The sequence below is a fragment of the Rhinopithecus roxellana genome, chromosome 6, assembly GCF_007565055.1.
Source record: "Rhinopithecus roxellana isolate Shanxi Qingling chromosome 6, ASM756505v1, whole genome shotgun sequence".
Taxonomy (NCBI): domain Eukaryota; kingdom Metazoa; phylum Chordata; class Mammalia; order Primates; family Cercopithecidae; genus Rhinopithecus; species Rhinopithecus roxellana.
This window is the reverse complement of record NC_044554.1, coordinates 118,265,437-118,271,865: the sequence shown is the minus strand read 5'-3', so window position 1 is coordinate 118,271,865 and position 6,429 is coordinate 118,265,437. Positions and strand designations below refer to the sequence as shown.

The window sequence follows — 6,429 nt, the reverse complement described above, 5'->3', positions numbered from 1 at the left end:
ATCTCATTGAATTGAATGCATAAATATTTTAGAAAATATTTCTAGATTTTTCTTTTCTGTTTTTGAAGCAAAATTAGGATTAGAAACTTCATATTTACTATTACCAGTGGTGATAGCTAAAGAAGAAATATAAAATATTTAGAATTTTAGTAATAGAAAAAATTGTAGTAAATGATCACATTTTTATGATGCAAAATATATACATAAATTTAAACTCTCGCTATAAATATAACACATCTTTTTAAAAATGAGCATAAATACTCTATAAGATGCTCCACTTCATTACATTAAATAGAGAATGACTTTTTAGATTAATTATAATGATATTGTAACAGAGCATGTGAATCTTTCATCAATATGTATTTTTAGTAATTTATTCATCTGAAAATGCCATCGTCAAAAAGACTGATGCTTCCAAAGCAATCACATTGTAATATATTTTCTCAGGTACCACCACCCATGAGCACTGAGATTAAAAATATGGCCCTGCTCATGAGGGCACGGTAGAGGAAACATATAGACCCAATCACAGTTCTTAGCAGAGGTAGAAAGGATCATGCCCCTATTCTTGCTGAAATTTCAACGTGAAGCGTAAGTACCTATTTTAGGATCAAGAAAACCTTTGTAATCATGAACCTACCTCTGACCTCCTAATCTGCTCTTCATTAGAGGAAAAGGATGAGATGTTCTAGAGCAGAGATTAACCAACGGTGTCCAGCCTCTACATTTTTATTGTACAATTCATGAGCTAATAATGTTTTTAACATTTGTAAAGGTTGTGAAAAAAAAGGGGGAGTATGAGACACAGATCATGGCCCACTAAGCCTAAAATACTTACTATTGGCTTCTTTAACTAATACATGTTATACAGTGATGAAAATGTTCTGTATCTCTGCAGTCCAATATGGTAGTCATAAAACAAACGTAGCATTGAGTAGTTGAAATGTGACTAGTGTAACTGAGGAAATACATTTTAGTTGCATTTAATTTTAATTAATTCAAATTTAAATAGCCACATGTGTCTGGTGGCTACCAAATTGGACAGCACAGCTTTAGAGCACCATCTCTCCTGTTCCAAAAATTCTGAATCATCAAAAATCCAAAACAGTAGATGAGATAGAGGTCACTATAACTTGATGTGTCCTTAGTTACTCAGTTCATCCAACTCTTCCAAAAACATATTCCTTTTCTGTCATTTCTTATCTCCTTTGATTCCATTTCTCTCATTTCTTTCCAATGTATCTTCAGACACCTTACTATCCCATTTACCTTGTGTTTTAACTGAAATGCAGAACAGAATGGCAAGTTAAGATCCTGCTTCAGGGTCCTTTTGCAAGACCAAGTCAAAACTCTAAATCATTGCCATCAAAGGAGTGTGGCAAGTGGATTACTTTCATACTTGATTGAAGGATATGGATATTTCTCTGATGGATTATGAATTGAGCACTATGTACACAGTAATTTCTGTTGGAAATTCTGAGTTCCAAACAGTTGACTTAAAAAACTGGCCACACACTTTCTGATAAGTTAGGAATCAATTGTGTATAATTTACAATAAGCAACTACTTATAAGTTGAGGTTTCTACTATTTTTTTTTTTCTCACTAAATTTTGTTTTAATGGGTCTCAAAATTATGTGACAGATTTTTGGTCAAGTTGTTTCCATTAAAAAGTACTGATATTAGTGAAACCCTCTCTCTACTGAAAATACAAAAAAATTAGCCGGGCATAGTGGCGGGCGCCTGTATTCCCAGCTACTTGGGAGGCTGAGGCAGGAGAAAGGCGTGAACCCAGAAGGCGGAGCTTGCAGTGAACCGAGATCGCGCCACTTCACTCCAGCTTGGGTGACAGAGCAAGACTCTGTCTCAAAAAAAAAAAAAAAAAAAAAAAAAAAAAAAAAGTACTGATTTTAGGCTGGACAAAGCAGCTCACACCTGTAATCCCAGTACTTTGGGAGACTGAGGCTGGTGGATCAACCGAGGTCAGCCATTGGAGACTAGCCTGGCCAACATGGAGAAACCCCGTCTATACTAAAAATACAAAAAAAAAAAAAAAAAAAAATTAGCCGGGCACAGTGGTGAGCGCCTGTAGTCCCAAGTACTAGGGAGGCTGAGGCAGGAGAATCACTTGAACCCAGGAGGCGGAGGTTGCAGTGAGCCGAGGTCACACCACTGCACTCCAGCCTGGGCAACAGAGTGAGATTCTGTCTCCAAAAAAAAAAGTAGTACAGATTTTAAAAACTAATAACTTAAAACTGCCACTTACAAAAAAAAAAAAAAGTGGTCCACAAAACATTCTTCTCTCTTTCTGAAGGTTTTATGGGGCATTGTTATCCTTAACCAGTCTTTTACTATTAAACTTAAATGGCCAATTGAAACAAACAGTTCTGAGACCATTCTTCTACCACTGATTAAGACTGGGGTGGCAGGTATTAGGGATAATATTCATTTAGCCTTTCGAACTTTCTGGGCAGACTTGGTGACCTTGCCAGCTCCAGCAGCCTTCTTGTCTGCTGCTTTGATGACACCCATGGCAACTCTCCGTCTCATATCATGAACAGCAAAGCAACCCAAAGGAAGATAGTCTGAGAAGCTCTCAACACACATGGGCTTGCCAAGAACCATATCAACTGATGGCAACATCATCAGACTTCAAGAATTTAGGACCATCTTTCAGCTTCTGACCAGAATGGCGATCAATCTTTTCCTTTAGCTCGGCAAATTTGCATGCAATGTGAGCTGTGTGACAATCCAGTACAGGAGAATAGCCAGCACTGATTTAGACTGGATGCTTCAGGATAATCACCTGAGCAGTGAAGTCAGTTGTTTCCGTTGGTGAATCATTTTTGTTGTCACCAGCAACAATGCCACAATGAACAATTTTGACAGACACATTCTTGACATTGAAGGCCACATTGTTCTGAGGAAGAGAGTCACTCAAAACTTCATGGTGTATTTCAACAGACTTTACTTCAGTTGTAACACTGACTGGAACAAAAGTTATCACCATAACCAGGTTTGAAAACACCAGTCTCCACTCCACCAATAGGCAGAGTAGCAATACTACCAATTTTGTAGACATCCTGGAGAGGCAGGGGCAAGGGCTTGTCAGTTGGACAAGCTGGTGGTAGGATGCAGTCCAGAGCCTCAAGCAGCTTGGTTCCACTGGCATTGCCATCTTTCCGAGTGACTTTCCATCCCTTGAACCTAGGCATGTTAGCACTTGGCTCCAGTATGTTGTCACCATTCCAACCAGAAACTGGCACAAATGCTACTGTGTCAGGGCTGTAGTTAATTTTCTTAAGGTATGTGCTGACTTCCTTAATGATTTCTTCATATTTCTTCTGGTTGTAGGGTCGTTCAGTGGGATCCCTTTTGCTAACATCAACAATTAGTTGTTTCCCACCCAATGTGTAAGCCAGAAAGGCATGCTCATGGGTCCACCCATTCTTGGAGGTTCCAGCTTCAAATTCAGCAACACCAGCAGCAACAATCAGGACAGCATGGTCAGCCTGAGATGTCCCTATAATCATGTTTTTGATAAAGTATCTGTGTCCTGGGGAATCAATGGTAGTCACATAATACTTGCTGGTCTCAAATTTTGGCAGGGAGATATCAATGATGATACCACATTCACGTTCAGCTTTCAGTTTATCCAAGACCCAGGCATACTTGAATGAGCCCGTTCCCATCTCAGCAGCCTCCTTCTCAAATTTTTCAACGGTTCTTTTGTCGATGCCACTTCATTTGTGGATCAGATGGCCAGTAGTGGTGGACTTGCCCCATCTATGTGTCCAATGACAACAATGCTGATATGAGTGTGTTCCTCTCCCATTTGGCTCTTGGGTTACTTTTCACAACACTTGTTTTCTGGCGGCAAACCCACTGGGGGGAAAAAAGCTCTACAATTTTATAGAACACTTTTTGTTTCCTTGTTAATTCTATGGGAAAATATATTATACCAGCCTATTGTTGTAAATATCAAAGAGGACTCTTTCAAAAAATGCAAATGCACTCTGTTTCAGTAGGTCTCAGATGAAACCAAAAGCCTTTCTTTTTGACAAGTACACTTAAGCTAAGCTGATGTCGGCAGAGGAGATTGACAGTCCAACCATTTAGTAACACAGTATTAACAGATCCAGAGAAAGATTTGTTGAAAAGTAAGTCAGAACCACTGACTAAATAAATTTTAGGACGATCAGTTTTCTATATTATGACACCTTATGCTTTCATGGTTTGTACATTCTGTTTCTCAGGTCTTATATTCCTAGAAAATGACTATTTTTCATTTTTGTCATCTTCTTTCAGAAAGAACCAAATGTCCCTTCTTCTGTGAGACTTTCCTTGAATTCCCAAGAAAAATTTGGCTTTCTTTTTTAAATATTCTGAATTACACTTTGTATGTAAACTCTATTAGAGTATATCACATTGTGTTAAATTTATTTCACATTAAGAGGAGGAGTCATGTCTTATCATGTATGTAATTTCATACTTAAAATATTTTATAGTGCATAATTAATGCTCTATAAATGTTTGATAAACAGAAAATGAGAAAAAAATCAGAGCTGATTATACTTAACTGACATTTTAGTTAAATATGATAAGTATTTACAATCTTTGCCACTTCTTAAATTACAATTTTACTCATACAATTTAAGGTATCAGATTTTAATCTTAAAAAGTCCTCAAGGCAAAATAAAAACATTAATTTAAAAATGGCTTTAGAGTTAACTTTATGTCATCTTTCATTCCAAGTATATAGACTAGGAATTACAATTTTAAGCCAAGAAAACACATAAATAAAGAGAGATGCTATTTGTAATGAACCAGAAAAATGCATTCCCTCTCTATCTAATATAGGAGCTTCATGAGAGCAGGGACCTTCTATATTTCCAATTCCTACATCAGTGCCTGGCATATAATTAGTTTCCAACAAACATTTATTCACTAATTGAAAAGATCAATACATAAATGAGTATATGAAAGCCATGTGCGGCAGGGGGCCCAACACAGTTGGAGTTTCAATTTTTCAAGAAATACCAGACATCTGGATATTTAAATAATGTTTAAATGTTAACACATTTTAAAATTCAGAAAAAGAACAAAGAAAAACAAAAATATGCAGACCAAACAAAACTTATTAAATGCAGCCTATGGGTCATGAGTTTACAATATTTAATAAAAACAAGTGGCAGGAACAAATATTTGTTCAGTACTACAAATCACAAAATATATTTAGTTAGGTTGTGTGGGAATTCTTTACAGCTTCACATATGATACAAATACTCTGCATGTGGAATCAGCTAGTGCTTTGGTACCTGTTTGCCCTTGACAATCTCTTCTTTTCTGAGATGGCTTTATTCTATCAGAGTGACACTTTTGAAATCAATCACATTTTCCTCAACCTGACAGATTAAAAAGTTTACCAAAAAAGAATTGGAACACAATACTACATTTAAAACATTTTCCAAAGCTACATTTTTTTTTCAATAGTTTATTTCATTAACTATAAGCTTCAGGGCAAGAGTCTTGTGTAATGCATGTGCATTATGGTTCCAGTTTGCTGATTCCCAAATCAATTAATTCAAGAAGTGAAATATAGTTTTGGTGCCAAAGTAATTGCTTCTCCTGGAGTTTCTTGTGAACTGTAAGTCTCTCTTCAATGCATTTCTTTGTTAAGCACAGTATAAAATGGGTAATGGATAAATGTTGAGAATATCATCCAATTATTTTTTAAGTAGTTGTCAAATGCTCTCTTTAGAAAACTTCTCAAGGGGAAATGCTTATGTCTAGAGTAAGTGATACAAAACATCATAAAAATATGCCAAATGATTATTATCTGCCAAAAATGGCTAGTAAAGGAAATGGAAATTCTACTCTTGAAAAAATGAAAAGAACAAAAAAGACCCATTCCTTTACAATCTTTGGAAGGAGTCTTTATGCAATAAAATTGTATGGGAAAATGAAGTTTGTGCTCATGTGAATGTTTGGAAACTCCAGGGTGCTTTTCATTAGAAAGACAATGTACTGGACAATTGACTGAATTTTTTAACCTTTTCAGAATATTTTACTATAATCTATATTCAGCCAAATTATCCAACAAAAAAGAATGTATTAAAAATTCAACACAACACCCTTAGATAGGATTTTAAAATACTAACTACTGCCTAATTATTGGGAGAAACTTTGTATATACAAACCAGTGATAATTTCAGTTATGAAAATTTTCTTCAGGAAGCTAAGGGCCTTCAAAGTTTCTATTGCTTTACATTACCTACTAATTATGACTTTTTTCAACTACATGTTAATTTGGGCAAACAGAGAGCTAGAAGACTTTTGTTTTTGTTTTGAGTACGTTTAGGATAAATACATTCAAGCATAATACTTCATTTAATATTCTAACTAAATCTATGAAACAAAAACATGGGAAT

At 35.7% G+C, this 6,429-nt stretch overlaps 1 pseudogene; it reads right to left on the bottom strand.

Moving 5' to 3' along the window:
• Positions 1–2,443: 2,443 nt before the first annotated feature.
• Positions 2,444–3,833, bottom strand: LOC104658701 (annotated as a pseudogene).
• Positions 3,834–6,429: the final 2,596 nt, after the last annotated feature.